We start from the raw sequence: 17,412 nt of genomic DNA on the forward strand, positions 1-17,412 counted from the left end.
GATACTACGAGTCCTGGTCTCTTACTAGGAAGAGCAGATCCATGCTGCACAATTAGTTATTATGATTTGGTGTTTAAATTTTAGCATGGAAAATACCTATGGAATTGTGCCCTAGTAGGCAGTCAAAATTAGACTACCAAGAAAATAATCATTATAACTAGCAATTTAACGGTATTCTGCGCTATAATAGAACTTATTTTAACGATTCTATCAGTTCTTTTTCTGATTTCTAAGAGACACGGGATGATTATAATGACATTTCTTACAGGTCCCAACGAGACTCGAACTCGTGATCTCCTGCTTACTAGGCAGGCGCTTTGCCATCTAAGCCATAGGACCACAAAACGGCTTCATAGGACAACAATCTCAAAAGTGGTCATGACGTCACAACAGCAGTTTTACAATTGATTACCTTTATTTTAAAGTTCCCAACTGTTCCACAGCACAAAGAACAATTTACAAAAAAATCAACGAGATTTTCAACGATACTACGAGTCTTGGTCTCTTACTAGGAAGAGCAGATCCATGCTGCACAATTAGTTATTATGATTTGGTGTTTAAATTTTAGCATGGAAAATACCTATGGAATTGTGCCCTAGTAGGCAGTCAAAATTAGACTACCAAGAAAATAATCATTATAACTAGCAATTTAACGGTATTCTGCGCTATACTAGAACTTATTTTAACGATTCCATCAGTTATTTTTCTGATTTCTAAGAGACACGGGATGATTATGATGACATTTCTTACAGGTCCCAACGAGACTCGAACTCGTGATCTCCTGCTTACTAGGCAGGCGCTTTGCCATCTAAGCCATAGGACCACAAAACGGCTTCATAGGACAACAATTTAAAAAGTGGTCATGACGTCACAAAAGCAGTTTTACAATTGATTACTTCTATTTTAAAGTTCCCAACTGTTCCAAACAATTTACAAAAAAATCAACGAGATTTTCAACGATACTACGAGTCCTGGTCTCTTACTAGGAAGAGCAGATCCATGCTGCACAATTAGTTATTATGATTTGGTGTTTAAATTTTAGCATCGAAAATACCTATGGAATTGTGCCCTAGTAGGCAGTCAAAATTAGACTACCAAGAAAATAATCATTATAACTAGCAATTTAACGGTATTCTGCGCTATAATAGAACTTATTTTAACGATTCTATCAGTTCTTTTTCTGATTTCTAAGAGACACGGGATGATTATGATGACATTTCTCACAGGTCCCAACGAGACTCGAACTCATGATCTCCTGCTTACTAGGCAGGCGCTTTGCCATCTAAGCCATAGGACCACAAAACGGCTTCATAGGACAACAATCTCAAAAGTGGTCATGACGTCACAACAGCAGTTTTACAATTGATTACCTTTATTTTAAAGTTCCCAACTGTTCCACAGCACAAAGAACAATTTACAAAAATATCAACGAGATTTTCAACGATACTACGAGTCCTGGTCTCTTACTAGGAAGAGCAGATCCATGCTGCACAATTAGTTATTATGATTTGGTGTTTAAATTTTAGCATGGAAAATACCTATGGAATTGTGCCCTAGTAGGCAGTCAAAATTAGACTACCAAGAAAATAATCATTATAACTAGCAATTTAACGGTATTCTGCGCTATAATAGAACTTATTTTAACGATTCTATCAGTTTTTTTTCTGATTTCTAAGAGACACGGGATGATTATGATGACATTTCTTACAGGTCCCAACGAGACTCGAACTCGTGATCTCCTGCTTACTAGGCAGGCGCTTTGCCATCTAAGCCATAGGACCACAAAACGGCTTCATAGGACAACAATCTCAAAAGTGGTCATGACGTCACAACAGCAGTTTTACAATTGATTACCTTTATTTTAAAGTTCCCAACTGTTCCACAGCACAAAGAACAATTTACAAAAATATCAACGAGATTTTCAACGATACTACGAGTCCTGGTCTCTTACTAGGAAGAGCAGATCCATGCTGCACAATTAGTTATTATGATTTGGTGTTTAAATTTTAGCATAGAAAATACCTATGGAATTGTGCCCTAGTAGGCAGTCAAAATTAGACTACCAAGAAAATAATCATTATAACTAGCAATTTAACGGTATTCTGCGCTATACTAGAACTTATTTTAACGATTCCATCAGTTCTTTTTCTGATTTCTAAGAGACACGGGATGATTATGATGACATTTCTTACAGGTCCCAACGAGACTCGAACTCGTGATCTCCTGCTTACTAGGCAGGCGCTTTGCCATCTAAGCCATAGGACCACAAAACGGCTTCATAGGACAACAATTTAAAAAGTGGTCATGACGTCACAAAAGCAGTTTTACAATTGATTACTTCTATTTTAAAGTTCCCAACTGTTCCAAACAATTTACAAAAAAATCAACGAGATTTTCAACGATACTACGAGTCCTGGTCTCTTACTAGGAAGAGCAGATCCATGCTGCACAATTAGTTATTATGATTTGGTGTTTAAATTTTAGCATGGAAAATACCTATGGAATTGTGCCCTAGTAGGCAGTCAAAATTAGACTACCAAGAAAATAATCATTATAACTAGCAATTTAACGGTATTCTGCGCTATAATAGAACTTATTTTAACGATTCTATCAGTTCTTTTTCTGATTTCTAAGAGACACGGGATGATTATGATGACATTTCTGACAGGTCCCAACGAGACTCGAACTCGTGATCTCCTACTTACTAGGCAGGCGCTTTGCCATCTAAGCCATAGGACCACAAAACGGCTTCATAGGACAACAATCTCAAAAGTGGTCATGACGTCACAACAGCAGTTTTACAATTGATTACCTTTATTTTAAAGTTCCCAACTGTTCCACAGCACAAAGAACAATTTACAAAAAAATCAACGAGATTTTCAACGATACTACGAGTCCTGGTCTCTTACTAGGAAGAGCAGATCCATGCTGCACAATTAGTTATTATGATTTGGTGTTTAAATTTTAGCATGGAAAATACCTATGGAATTGTGCCCTAGTAGGCAGTCAAAATTAGACTACCAAGAAAATAATCATTATAACTAGCAATTTAACGGTATTCTGCGCTATACTAGAACTTATTTTAACGATTCCATCAGTTCTTTTTCTGATTTCTAAGAGACACGGGATGATTATGATGACATTTCTTACAGGTCCCAACGAGACTCGAACTCGTGATCTCCTGCTTACTAGGCAGGCGCTACTCGTGATCTCCTGCTTACTAGGCAGGCGCTTTGCCATCTAAGCCATAGGACCACAAAACGGCTTCATAGGACAACAATTTAAAAAGTGGTCATGACGTCACAAAAGCAGTTTTACAATTGATTACTTCGATTTTAAAGTTCCCAACTGTTCCACAGCACAAAGAACAATTTACAAAAAAATCAACGAGATTTTCAACGATACTACGAGTCCTGGTCTCTTACTAGGAAGAGCAGATCCATGCTGCACAATTAGTTATTATGATTTGGTGTTTAAATTTTAGCATGGAAAATACCTATGGAATTGTGCCCTAGTAGGCAGTCAAAATTAGACTACCAAGAAAATAATCATTATAACTAGCAATTTAACGGTATTCTGCGCTATAATAGAACTTATTTTAACGATTCTATCAGTTCTTTTTCTGATTTCTAAGAGACACGGGATGATTATGATGACATTTCTGACAGGTCCCAACGAGACTCGAACTCGTGATCTCCTACTTACTAGGCAGGCGCTTTGCCATCTAAGCCATAGGACCACAAAACGGCTTCATAGGACAACAATCTCAAAAGTGGTCATGACGTCACAACAGCAGTTTTACAATTGATTACCTTTATTTTAAAGTTCCCAACTGTTCCACAGCACAAAGAACAATTTACAAAAAAATCAACGAGATTTTCAACGATACTACGAGTCCTGGTCTCTTACTAGGAAGAGCAGATCCATGCTGCACAATTAGTTATTATGATTTGGTGTTTAAATTTTAGCATGGAAAATACCTATGGAATTGTGCCCTAGTAGGCAGTCAAAATTAGACTACCAAGAAAATAATCATTATAACTAGCAATTTAACGGTATTCTGCGCTATACTAGAACTTATTTTAACGATTCCATCAGTTATTTTTCTGATTTCTAAGAGACACGGGATTATTATGATGACATTTCTTACAGGTCCCAACGAGACTCGAACTCGTGATCTCCTGCTTACTAGGCAGGCGCTTTGCCATCTAAGCCATAGGACCACAAAACGGCTTCATAGGACAACAATTTAAAAAGTGGTCATGACGTCACAAAAGCAGTTTTACAATTGATTACTTCTATTTTAAAGTTCCCAACTGTTCCAAACAATTTACAAAAAAATCAACGAGATTTTCAACGATACTACGAGTCCTGGTCTCTTACTAGGAAGAGCAGATCCATGCTGCACAATTAGTTATTATGATTTGGTGTTTAAATTTTAGCATGGAAAATACCTATGGAATTGTGCCCTAGTAGGCAGTCAAAATTAGACTACCAAGAAAATAATCATTATAACTAGCAATTTAACGGTATTCTGCGCTATAATAGAACTTATTTTAACGATTCTATCAGTTCTTTTTCTGATTTCTAAGAGACACGGGATGATTATGATGACATTTCTTACAGGTCCCAACGAGACTCGAACTCGTGATCTCCTGCTTACTAGGCAGGCGCTTTGCCATCTAAGCCATAGGACCACAAAACGGCTTCATAGGACAACAATTTCAAAAATGGTCATGACGTCACAACAGCAGTTTTACAATTGATTACTTCGATTTTAAAGTTCCCAACTGTTCCACAGCACAAAGAACAATTTACAAAAAAATCAACGAGATTTTCAACGATACTACGAGTCCTGGTCTCTTACTAGGAAGAGCAGATCCATGCTGCACAATTAGTTATTATGATTTGGTGTTTAAATTTTAGCATGGAAAATACCTATGGAATTGTGCCCTAGTAGGCAGTCAAAATTAGACTACCAAGAAAATAATCATTATAACTAGCAATTTAACGGTATTCTGCGCTATACTAGAACTTATTTTAACGATTCCATCAGTTCTTTTTCTGATTTCTAAGAGACACGGGATGATTATGATGACATTTCTTACAGGTGCCAACGAGACTCGAACTCGTGATCTCCTGCTTACTAGGCAGGCGCTTTGCCATCTAAGCCATAGGACCACAAAACGGCTTCATAGGACAACAATTTAAAAAGTGGTCATGACGTCACAAAAGCAGTTTTACAATTGATTACTTCTATTTTAAAGTTCCCAACTGTTCCAAACAATTTACAAAAAAATCAACGAGATTTTCAACGATACTACGAGTCCTGGTCTCTTACTAGGAAGAGCAGATCCATGCTGCACAATTAGTTATTATGATTTGGTGTTTAAATTTTAGCATGGAAAATACCTATGGAATTGTGCCCTAGTAGGCAGTCAAAATTAGACTACCAAGAAAATAATCATTATAACTAGCAATTTAACGGTATTCTGCGCTATACTAGAACTTATTTTAACGATTCCATCAGTTATTTTTCTGATTTCTAAGAGACACGGGATGATTATGATGACATTTCTTACGGGTCCCAACGAGACTCGAACTCGTGATCTCCTGCTTACTAGGCAGGCGCTTTGCCATCTAAGCCATAGGACCACAAAACGGCTTCATAGGACAACAATTTAAAAAGTGGTCATGACGTCACGAAAGCAGTTTTACAATTGATTACTTCTATTTTAAAGTTCCCAACTGTTCCAAACAATTTACAAAAAAATCAACGAGATTTTCAACGATACTACGAGTCCTGGTCTCTTACTAGGAAGAGCAGATCCATGCTGCACAATTAGTTATTATGATTTGGTGTTTAAATTTTAGCATGGAAAATACCTATGGAATTGTGCCCTAGTAGGCAGTCAAAATTAGACTACCAAGAAAATAATCATTATAACTAGCAATTTAACGGTATTCTGCGCTATAATAGAACTTATTTTAACGATTCTATCAGTTCTTTTTCTGATTTCTAAGAGACACGGGATGATTATGATGACATTTCTTACAGGTCCCAACGAGAATCGAACTCGTGATCTCCTGCTTACTAGGCAGGCGCTTTGCCATCTAAGCCTTAGGACCACAAAACGGCTTCATAGGACAACAATCTCAAAAATGGTCATGACGTCACAACAGCAGTTTTACAATTGATTACTTCGATTTTAAAGTTCCCAACTGTTCCACAGCACAAAGAACAATTTACAAAAAAATCAACGAGATTTTCAACGATACTACGAGTCCTGGTCTCTTACTAGGAAGAGCAGATCCATGCTGCACAATTAGTTATTATGATTTGGTGTTTACATTTTAGCATGGAAAATACCTATGGAATTGTGCCCTAGTAGGCAGTCAAAATTAGACTACCAAGAAAATAATCATTATAACTAGCAATTTAACGGTATTCTGCGCTATACTAGAACTTATTTTAACGATTCCATCAGTTCTTTTTCTGATTTCTAAGAGACACGGGATGATTATGATGACATTTCTTACAGGTCCCAACGAGACTCGAACTCGTGATCACCTGCTTACTAGGCAGGAGCTTTGCCATCTAAGCCATAGGACCACAAAACGGCTTCATAGGACAACAATTTAAAAAGTGGTCATGACGTCACGAAAGCAGTTTTACAATTGATTACTTCTATTTTAAAGTTCCCAACTGTTCCAAACAATTTACAAAAAAATCAACGAGATTTTCAACGATACTACGAGTCCTGGTCTCTTACTAGGAAGAGCAGATCCATGCTGCACAATTAGTTATTATGATTTGGTGTTTAAATTTTAGCATGGAAAATACCTATGGAATTGTGCCCTAGTAGGCAGTCAAAATTAGACTACCAAGAAAATAATCATTATAACTAGCAATTTAACGGTATTCTGCGCTATACTAGAACTTATTTTAACGATTCCATCAGTTCTTTTTCTGATTTCTAAGAGACACGGGATGATTATGATGACATTTCTTACAGGTCCCAACGAGACTCGAACTCGTGATCACCTGCTTACTAGGCAGGAGCTTTGCCATCTAAGCCATAGGACCACAAAACGGCTTCATAGGACAACAATTTAAAAAGTGGTCATGACGTCACGAAAGCAGTTTTACAATTGATTACTTCTATTTTAAAGTTCCCAACTGTTCCAAACAATTTACAAAAAAATCAACGAGATTTTCAACGATACTACGAGTCCTGGTCTCTTACTAGGAAGAGCAGATCCATGCTGCACAATTAGTTATTATGATTTGGTGTTTAAATTTTAGCATGGAAAATACCTATGGAATTGTGCCCTAGTAGGCAGTCAAAATTAGACTACCAAGAAAATAATCATTATAACTAGCAATTTAACGGTATTCTGCGCTATACTAGAACTTATTTTAACGATTCCATCAGTTATTTTTCTGATTTCTAAGAGACACGGGATTATTATGATGACATTTCTTACAGGTCCCAACGAGACTCGAACTCGTGATCTCCTGCTTACTAGGCAGGCGCTTTGCCATCTAAGCCATAGGACCACAAAACGGCTTCATAGGACAACAATTTAAAAAGTGGTCATGACGTCACAAAAGCAGTTTTACAATTGATTACTTCTATTTTAAAGTTCCCAACTGTTCCAAACAATTTACAAAAAAATCAACGAGATTTTCAACGATACTACGAGTCCTGGTCTCTTACTAGGAAGAGCAGATCCATGCTGCACAATTAGTTATTATGATTTGGTGTTTAAATTTTAGCATGGAAAATACCTATGGAATTGTGCCCTAGTAGGCAGTCAAAATTAGACTACCAAGAAAATAATCATTATAACTAGCAATTTAACGGTATTCTGCGCTATAATAGAACTTATTTTAACGATTCTATCAGTTCTTTTTCTGATTTCTAAGAGACACGGGATGATTATGATGACATTTCTTACAGGTCCCAACGAGACTCGAACTCGTGATCTCCTGCTTACTAGGCAGGCGCTTTGCCATCTAAGCCATAGGACCACAAAACGGCTTCATAGGACAACAATTTCAAAAATGGTCATGACGTCACAACAGCAGTTTTACAATTGATTACTTCGATTTTAAAGTTCCCAACTGTTCCACAGCACAAAGAACAATTTACAAAAAAATCAACGAGATTTTCAACGATACTACGAGTCCTGGTCTCTTACTAGGAAGAGCAGATCCATGCTGCACAATTAGTTATTATGATTTGGTGTTTACATTTTAGCATGGAAAATACCTATGGAATTGTGCCCTAGTAGGCAGTCAAAATTAGACTACCAAGAAAATAATCATTATAACTAGCAATTTAACGGTATTCTGCGCTATACTAGAACTTATTTTAACGATTCCATCAGTTATTTTTCTGATTTCTAAGAGACACGGGATTATTATGATGACATTTCTTACAGGTCCCAACGAGACTCGAACTCGTGATCTCCTGCTTACTAGGCAGGCGCTTTGCCATCTAAGCCATAGGACCACAAAACGGCTTCATAGGACAACAATTTAAAAAGTGGTCATGACGTCACAAAAGCAGTTTTACAATTGATTACTTCTATTTTAAAGTTCCCAACTGTTCCAAACAATTTACAAAAAAATCAACGAGATTTTCAACGATACTACGAGTCCTGGTCTCTTACTAGGAAGAGCAGATCCATGCTGCACAATTAGTTATTATGATTTGGTGTTTAAATTTTAGCATGGAAAATACCTATGGAATTGTGCCCTAGTAGGCAGTCAAAATTAGACTACCAAGAAAATAATCATTATAACTAGCAATTTAACGGTATTCTGCGCTATAATAGAACTTATTTTAACGATTCTATCAGTTCTTTTTCTGATTTCTAAGAGACACGGGATGATTATGATGACATTTCTTACAGGTCCCAACGAGACTCGAACTCGTGATCTCCTGCTTACTAGGCAGGCGCTTTGCCATCTAAGCCATAGGACCACAAAACGGCTTCATAGGACAACAATTTCAAAAATGGTCATGACGTCACAACAGCAGTTTTACAATTGATTACTTCGATTTTAAAGTTCCCAACTGTTCCACAGCACAAAGAACAATTTACAAAAAAATCAACGAGATTTTCAACGATACTACGAGTCCTGGTCTCTTACTAGGAAGAGCAGATCCATGCTGCACAATTAGTTATTATGATTTGGTGTTTACATTTTAGCATGGAAAATACCTATGGAATTGTGCCCTAGTAGGCAGTCAAAATTAGACTACCAAGAAAATAATCATTATAACTAGCAATTTAACGGTATTCTGCGCTATACTAGAACTTATTTTAACGATTCCATCAGTTCTTTTTCTGATTTCTAAGAGACACGGGATGATTATGATGACATTTCTTACAGGTCCCAACGAGACTCGAACTCGTGATCACCTGCTTACTAGGCAGGAGCTTTGCCATCTAAGCCATAGGACCACAAAACGGCTTCATAGGACAACAATTTAAAAAGTGGTCATGACGTCACGAAAGCAGTTTTACAATTGATTACTTCTATTTTAAAGTTCCCAACTGTTCCAAACAATTTACAAAAAAATCAACGAGATTTTCAACGATACTACGAGTCCTGGTCTCTTACTAGGAAGAGCAGATCCATGCTGCACAATTAGTTATTATGATTTGGTGTTTAAATTTTAGCATGGAAAATACCTATGGAATTGTGCCCTAGTAGGCAGTCAAAATTAGACTACCAAGAAAATAATCATTATAACTAGCAATTTAACGGTATTCTGCGCTATACTAGAACTTATTTTAACGATTCCATCAGTTATTTTTCTGATTTCTAAGAGACACGGGATTATTATGATGACATTTCTTACAGGTCCCAACGAGACTCGAACTCGTGATCTCCTGCTTACTAGGCAGGCGCTTTGCCATCTAAGCCATAGGACCACAAAACGGCTTCATAGGACAACAATTTAAAAAGTGGTCATGACGTCACAAAAGCAGTTTTACAATTGATTACTTCTATTTTAAAGTTCCCAACTGTTCCAAACAATTTACAAAAAAATCAACGAGATTTTCAACGATACTACGAGTCCTGGTCTCTTACTAGGAAGAGCAGATCCATGCTGCACAATTAGTTATTATGATTTGGTGTTTAAATTTTAGCATGGAAAATACCTATGGAATTGTGCCCTAGTAGGCAGTCAAAATTAGAATACCAAGAAAATAATCATTATAACTAGCAATTTAACGGTATTCTGCGCTATAATAGAACTTATTTTAACGATTCTATCAGTTCTTTTTCTGATTTCTAAGAGACACGGGATGATTATGATGACATTTCTTACAGGTCCCAACGAGACTCGAACTCGTGATCTCCTGCTTACTAGGAAGGCGCTTTGCCATCTAAGCCATAGGACCACAAAACGGCTTCATAGGACAACAATTTCAAAAATGGTCATGACGTCACAACAGCAGTTTTACAATTGATTACTTCGATTTTAAAGTTCCCAACTGTTCCACAGCACAAAGAACAATTTACAAAAAAATCAACGAGATTTTCAACGATACTACGAGTCCTGGTCTCTTACTAGGAAGAGCAGATCCATGCTGCACAATTAGTTATTATGATTTGGTGTTTAAATTTTAGCATGGAAAATACCTATGGAATTGTGCCCTAGTAGGCAGTCAAAATTAGACTACCAAGAAAATAATCATTATAACTAGCAATTTAACGGTATTCTGCGCTATACTAGAACTTATTTTAACGATTCCATCAGTTATTTTTCTGATTTCTAAGAGACACGGGATGATTATGATGACATTTCTTACAGGTGCCAACGAGACTCGAACTCGTGATCTCCTGCTTACTAGGCAGGCGCTTTGCCATCTAAGCCATAGGACCACAAAACGGCTTCATAGGACAACAATTTAAAAAGTGGTCATGACGTCACAAAAGCAGTTTTACAATTGATTACTTCTATTTTAAAGTTCCCAACTGTTCCAAACAATTTACAAAAAAATCAACGAGATTTTCAACGATACTACGAGTCCTGGTCTCTTACTAGGAAGAGCAGATCCATGCTGCACAATTAGTTATTATGATTTGGTGTTTAAATTTTAGCATGGAAAATACCTATGGAATTGTGCCCTAGTAGGCAGTCAAAATTAGACTACCAAGAAAATAATCATTATAACTAGCAATTTAACGGTATTCTGCGCTATACTAGAACTTATTTTAACGATTCCATCAGTTATTTTTCTGATTTCTAAGAGACACGGGATGATTATGATGACATTTCTTACAGGTCCCAACGAGACTCGAACTCGTGATCTCCTGCTTACTAGGCAGGCGCTTTGCCATCTAAGCCATAGGACCACAAAACGGCTTCATAGGACAACAATTTAAAAAGTGGTCATGACGTCACGAAAGCAGTTTTACAATTGATTACTTATATTTTAAAGTTCCCAACTGTTCCAAACAATTTACAAAAAAATCAACGAGATTTTCAACGATACTACGAGTCCTGGTCTCTTACTAGGAAGAGCAGATCCATGCTGCACAATTAGTTATTATGATTTGGTGTTTAAATTTTAGCATGGAAAATACCTATGGAATTGTGCCCTAGTAGGCAGTCAAAATTAGACTACCAAGAAAATAATCATTATAACTAGCAATTTAACGGTATTCTGCGCTATAATAGAACTTATTTTAACGATTCTATCAGTTCTTTTTCTGATTTCTAAGAGACACGGGATGATTATGATGACATTTCTTACAGGTCCCAACGAGAATCGAACTCGTGATCTCCTGCTTACTAGGCAGGCGCTTTGCCATCTAAGCCTTAGGACCACAAAACGGCTTCATAGGACAACAATCTCAAAAATGGTCATGACGTCACAACAGCAGTTTTACAATTGATTACTTCGATTTTAAAGTTCCCAACTGTTCCACAGCACAAAGAACAATTTACAAAAAAATCAACGAGATTTTCAACGATACTACGAGTCCTGGTCTCTTACTAGGAAGAGCAGATCCATGCTGCACAATTAGTTATTATGATTTGGTGTTTACATTTTAGCATGGAAAATACCTATGGAATTGTGCCCTAGTAGGCAGTCAAAATTAGACTACCAAGAAAATAATCATTATAACTAGCAATTTAACGGTATTCTGCGCTATACTAGAACTTATTTTAACGATTCCATCAGTTCGTTTTCTGATTTCTAAGAGACACGGGATGATTATGATGACATTTCTTACAGGTCCCAACGAGACTCGAACTCGTGATCACCTGCTTACTAGGCAGGAGCTTTGCCATCTAAGCCATAGGACCACAAAACGGCTTCATAGGACAACAATTTAAAAAGTGGTCATGACGTCACGAAAGCAGTTTTACAATTGATTACTTCTATTTTAAAGTTCCCAACTGTTCCAAACAATTTACAAAAAAATCAACGAGATTTTCAACGATACTACGAGTCCTGGTCTCTTACTAGGAAGAGCAGATCCATGCTGCACAATTAGTTATTATGATTTGGTGTTTAAATTTTAGCATGGAAAATACCTATGGAATTGTGCCCTAGTAGGCAGTCAAAATTAGACTACCAAGAAAATAATCATTATAACTAGCAATTTAACGGTATTCTGCGCTATACTAGAACTTATTTTAACGATTCCATCAGTTATTTTTCTGATTTCTAAGAGACACGGGATTATTATGATGACATTTCTTACAGGTCCCAACGAGACTCGAACTCGTGATCTCCTGCTTACTAGGCAGGCGCTTTGCCATCTAAGCCATAGGACCACAAAACGGCTTCATAGGACAACAATTTAAAAAGTGGTCATGACGTCACAAAAGCAGTTTTACAATTGATTACTTCTATTTTAAAGTTCCCAACTGTTCCAAACAATTTACAAAAAAATCAACGAGATTTTCAACGATACTACGAGTCCTGGTCTCTTACTAGGAAGAGCAGATCCATGCTGCACAATTAGTTATTATGATTTGGTGTTTAAATTTTAGCATGGAAAATACCTATGGAATTGTGCCCTAGTAGGCAGTCAAAATTAGACTACCAAGAAAATAATCATTATAACTAGCAATTTAACGGTATTCTGCGCTATAATAGAACTTATTTTAACGATTCTATCAGTTCTTTTTCTGATTTCTAAGAGACACGGGATGATTATGATGACATTTCTTACAGGTCCCAACGAGACTCGAACTCGTGATCTCCTGCTTACTAGGCAGGCGCTTTGCCATCTAAGCCATAGGACCACAAAACGGCTTCATAGGACAACAATTTCAAAAATGGCCATGACGTCACAACAGCAGTTTTACAATTGATTACTTCGATTTTAAAGTTCCCAACTGTTCCACAGCACAAAGAACAATTTACAAAAAAATCAACGAGATTTTCAACGATACTACGAGTCCTGGTCTCTTACTAGGAAGAGCAGATCCATGCTGCACAATTAGTTATTATGATTTGGTGTTTAAATTTTAGCATGGAAAATACCTATGGAATTGTGCCCTAGTAGGCAGTCAAAATTAGACTACCAAGAAAATAATCATTATAACTAGCAATTTAACGGTATTCTGCGCTATACTAGAACTTATTTTAACGATTCCATCAGTTATTTTTCTGATTTCTAAGAGACACGGGATGATTATGATGACATTTCTTACAGGTGCCAACGAGACTCGAACTCGTGATCTCCTGCTTACTAGGCAGGCGCTTTGCCATCTAAGCCATAGGACCACAAAACGGCTTCATAGGACAACAATTTAAAAAGTGGTCATGACGTCACAAAAGCAGTTTTACAATTGATTACTTCTATTTTAAAGTTCCCAACTGTTCCAAACAATTTACAAAAAAATCAACGAGATTTTCAACGATACTACGAGTCCTGGTCTCTTACTAGGAAGAGCAGATCCATGCTGCACAATTAGTTATTATGATTTGGTGTTTAAATTTTAGCATGGAAAATACCTATGGAATTGTGCCCTAGTAGGCAGTCAAAATTAGACTACCAAGAAAATAATCATTATAACTAGCAATTTAACGGTATTCTGCGCTATACTAGAACTTATTTTAACGATTCCATCAGTTATTTTTCTGATTTCTAAGAGACACGGGATGATTATGATGACATTTCTTACAGGTCCCAACGAGACTCGAACTCGTGATCTCCTGCTTACTAGGCAGGCGCTTTGCCATCTAAGCCATAGGACCACAAAACGGCTTCATAGGACAACAATTTAAAAAGTGGTCATGACGTCACGAAAGCAGTTTTACAATTGATTACTTATATTTTAAAGTTCCCAACTGTTCCAAACAATTTACAAAAAAATCAACGAGATTTTCAACGATACTACGAGTCCTGGTCTCTTACTAGGAAGAGCAGATCCATGCTGCACAATTAGTTATTATGATTTGGTGTTTAAATTTTAGCATGGAAAATACCTATGGAATTGTGCCCTAGTAGGCAGTCAAAATTAGACTACCAAGAAAATAATCATTATAACTAGCAATTTAACGGTATTCTGCGCTATAATAGAACTTATTTTAACGATTCTATCAGTTCTTTTTCTGATTTCTAAGAGACACGGGATGATTATGATGACATTTCTTACAGGTCCCAACGAGAATCGAACTCGTGATCTCCTGCTTACTAGGCAGGCGCTTTGCCATCTAAGCCTTAGGACCACAAAACGGCTTCATAGGACAACAATCTCAAAAATGGTCATGACGTCACAACAGCAGTTTTACAATTGATTACTTCGATTTTAAAGTTCCCAACTGTTCCACAGCACAAAGAACAATTTACAAAAAAATCAACGAGATTTTCAACGATACTACGAGTCCTGGTCTCTTACTAGGAAGAGCAGATCCATGCTGCACAATTAGTTATTATGATTTGGTGTTTACATTTTAGCATGGAAAATACCTATGGAATTGTGCCCTAGTAGGCAGTCAAAATTAGACTACCAAGAAAATAATCATTATAACTAGCAATTTAACGGTATTCTGCGCTATACTAGAACTTATTTTAACGATTCCATCAGTTCTTTTTCTGATTTCTAAGAGACACGGGATGATTATGATGACATTTCTTACAGGTCCCAACGAGACTCGAACTCGTGATCACCTGCTTACTAGGCAGGAGCTTTGCCATCTAAGCCATAGGACCACAAAACGGCTTCATAGGACAACAAATTAAAAAGTGGTCATGACGTCACGAAAGCAGTTTTACAATTGATTACTTCTATTTTAAAGTTCCCAACTGTTCCAAACAATTTACAAAAAAATCAACGAGATTTTCAACGATACTACGAGTCCTGGTCTCTTACTAGGAAGAGCAGATCCATGCTGCACAATTAGTTATTATGATTTGGTGTTTAAATTTTAGCATGGAAAATACCTATGGAATTGTGCCCTAGTAGGCAGTCAAAATTAGACTACCAAGAAAATAATCATTATAACTAGCAATTTAACGGTATTCTGCGCTATACTAGAACTTATTTTAACGATTCCATCAGTTATTTTTCTGATTTCTAAGAGACACGGGATGATAATGATGACATTTCTTACAGGTCCCAACGAGACTCGAACTCGTGATCACCTGCTTACTAGGCAGGCGCTTTGCCATCTAAGCCATAGGACCACAAAACGGCTTCATAGGACAACAATTTCAAAAATGGTCATGACGTCACAACAGCAGTTTTACAATTGATTACTTCGATTTTAAAGTTCCCAACTGTTCCACAGCACAAAGAACAATTTACAAAAAAATCAACGAGATTTTCAACGATACTACGAGTCCTGGTCTCTTACTAGGAAGAGCAGATCCATGCTGCACAATTAGTTATTATGATTTGGTGTTTAAATTTTAGCATGGAAAATACCTATGGAATTGTGCCCTAGTAGGCAGTCAAAATTAGACTACCAAGAAAATAATCATTATAACTAGCAATTTAACGGTATTCTGCGCTATACTAGAACTTATTTTAACGATTCCATCAGTTATTTTTCTGATTTCTAAGAGACACGGGATGATTATGATGACATTTCTTACAGGTGCCAACGAGACTCGATCTCGTGATCTCCTGCTTACTAGGCAGGCGCTTTGCCATCTAAGCCATAGGACCACAAAACGGCTTCATAGGACAACAATTTAAAAAGTGGTCATGACGTCACAAAAGCAGTTTTACAATTGATTACTTCTATTTTAAAGTTCCCAACTGTTCCAAACAATTTACAAAAAAATCAACGAGATTTTCAACGATACTACGAGTCCTGGTCTCTTACTAGGAAGAGCAGATCCATGCTGCACAATTAGTTATTATGATTTGGTGTTTAAATTTTAGCATGGAAAATACCTATGGAATTGTGCCCTAGTAGGCAGTCAAAATTAGACTACCAAGAAAATAATCATTATAACTAGCAATTTAACGGTATTCTGCGCTATACTAGAACTTATTTTAACGATTCCATCAGTTATTTTTCTGATTTCTAAGAGACACGGGATGATAATGATGACATTTCTTACAGGTCCCAACGAGACTCGAACTCGTGATCACCTGCTTACTAGGCAGGCGCTTTGCCATCTAAGCCATAGGACCACAAAACGGCTTCATAGGACAACAATTTCAAAAATGGTCATGACGTCACAACAGCAGTTTTACAATTGATTACTTCGATTTTAAAGTTCCCAACTGTTCCACAGCACAAAGAACAATTTACAAAAAAATCAACGAGATTTTCAACGATACTACGAGTCCTGGTCTCTTACTAGGAAGAGCAGATCCATGCTGCACAATTAGTTATTATGATTTGGTGTTTAAATTTTAGCATGGAAAATACCTATGGAATTGTGCCCTAGTAGGCAGTCAAAATTAGACTACCAAGAAAATAATCATTATAACTAGCAATTTAACGGTATTCTGCGCTATACTAGAACTTATTTTAACGATTCCATCAGTTATTTTTCTGATTTCTAAGAGACACGGGATGATTATGATGACATTTCTTACAGGTGCCAACGAGACTCGATCTCGTGATCTCCTGCTTACTAGGCAGGCGCTTTGCCATCTAAGCCATAGGACCACAAAACGGCTTCATAGGACAACAATTTAAAAAGTGGTCATGACGTCACAAAAGCAGTTTTACAATTGATTACTTCTATTTTAAAGTTCCCAACTGTTCCAAACAATTTACAAAAAAATCAACGAGATTTTCAACGATACTACGAGTCCTGGTCTCTTACTAGGAAGAGCAGATCCATGCTGCACAATTAGTTATTATGATTTGGTGTTTAAATTTTAGCATGGAAAATACCTATGGAATTGTGCCCTAGTAGGCAGTCAAAATTAGACTACCAAGAAAATAATCATTATA

The 17,412-nt window shown here is 36.8% G+C and overlaps 15 non-coding genes across 15 annotated transcripts; all 15 read right to left on the reverse strand.

Annotated features, from left to right (window-relative positions):
• Positions 1 to 266: 266 nt before the first annotated feature.
• Trnat-agu lies at positions 267 to 339 on the reverse strand. Its single transcript has one exon. It is a non-coding gene; the product is annotated as a tRNA-Thr (tRNA).
• A 411-nt stretch (positions 340 to 750) lies between these two features.
• On the reverse strand, positions 751 to 823 carry Trnat-agu. Its single transcript has one exon. It is a non-coding gene; the product is annotated as a tRNA-Thr (tRNA).
• Positions 824 to 1,708: 885 nt separating this feature from the next.
• Trnat-agu lies at positions 1,709 to 1,781 on the reverse strand. The gene has a single exon. It is a non-coding gene; the product is annotated as a tRNA-Thr (tRNA).
• A 411-nt stretch (positions 1,782 to 2,192) lies between these two features.
• Trnat-agu lies at positions 2,193 to 2,265 on the reverse strand. The gene has a single exon. It is a non-coding gene; the product is annotated as a tRNA-Thr (tRNA).
• A 1,885-nt stretch (positions 2,266 to 4,150) lies between these two features.
• Positions 4,151 to 4,223, reverse strand: Trnat-agu. The gene has a single exon. It is a non-coding gene; the product is annotated as a tRNA-Thr (tRNA).
• Positions 4,224 to 4,624: 401 nt separating this feature from the next.
• Positions 4,625 to 4,697, reverse strand: Trnat-agu. The gene has a single exon. It is a non-coding gene; the product is annotated as a tRNA-Thr (tRNA).
• Positions 4,698 to 7,488: 2,791 nt separating this feature from the next.
• Trnat-agu lies at positions 7,489 to 7,561 on the reverse strand. Its single transcript has one exon. It is a non-coding gene; the product is annotated as a tRNA-Thr (tRNA).
• Positions 7,562 to 7,962: 401 nt separating this feature from the next.
• On the reverse strand, positions 7,963 to 8,035 carry Trnat-agu. Its single transcript has one exon. It is a non-coding gene; the product is annotated as a tRNA-Thr (tRNA).
• A 411-nt stretch (positions 8,036 to 8,446) lies between these two features.
• Positions 8,447 to 8,519, reverse strand: Trnat-agu. Its single transcript has one exon. It is a non-coding gene; the product is annotated as a tRNA-Thr (tRNA).
• A 401-nt stretch (positions 8,520 to 8,920) lies between these two features.
• Positions 8,921 to 8,993, reverse strand: Trnat-agu. The gene has a single exon. It is a non-coding gene; the product is annotated as a tRNA-Thr (tRNA).
• Positions 8,994 to 9,878: 885 nt separating this feature from the next.
• Positions 9,879 to 9,951, reverse strand: Trnat-agu. Its single transcript has one exon. It is a non-coding gene; the product is annotated as a tRNA-Thr (tRNA).
• A 1,359-nt stretch (positions 9,952 to 11,310) lies between these two features.
• On the reverse strand, positions 11,311 to 11,383 carry Trnat-agu. The gene has a single exon. It is a non-coding gene; the product is annotated as a tRNA-Thr (tRNA).
• Positions 11,384 to 12,742: 1,359 nt separating this feature from the next.
• On the reverse strand, positions 12,743 to 12,815 carry Trnat-agu. The gene has a single exon. It is a non-coding gene; the product is annotated as a tRNA-Thr (tRNA).
• A 401-nt stretch (positions 12,816 to 13,216) lies between these two features.
• Positions 13,217 to 13,289, reverse strand: Trnat-agu. Its single transcript has one exon. It is a non-coding gene; the product is annotated as a tRNA-Thr (tRNA).
• Positions 13,290 to 14,174: 885 nt separating this feature from the next.
• On the reverse strand, positions 14,175 to 14,247 carry Trnat-agu. The gene has a single exon. It is a non-coding gene; the product is annotated as a tRNA-Thr (tRNA).
• Between the last annotated feature and the right edge of the window lie 3,165 nt (positions 14,248 to 17,412).

Source organism: Daphnia pulicaria, chromosome 1 (assembly GCF_021234035.1).
Source record: "Daphnia pulicaria isolate SC F1-1A chromosome 1, SC_F0-13Bv2, whole genome shotgun sequence".
NCBI classification, from domain to species: Eukaryota; Metazoa; Arthropoda; class Branchiopoda; order Diplostraca; family Daphniidae; genus Daphnia; species Daphnia pulicaria.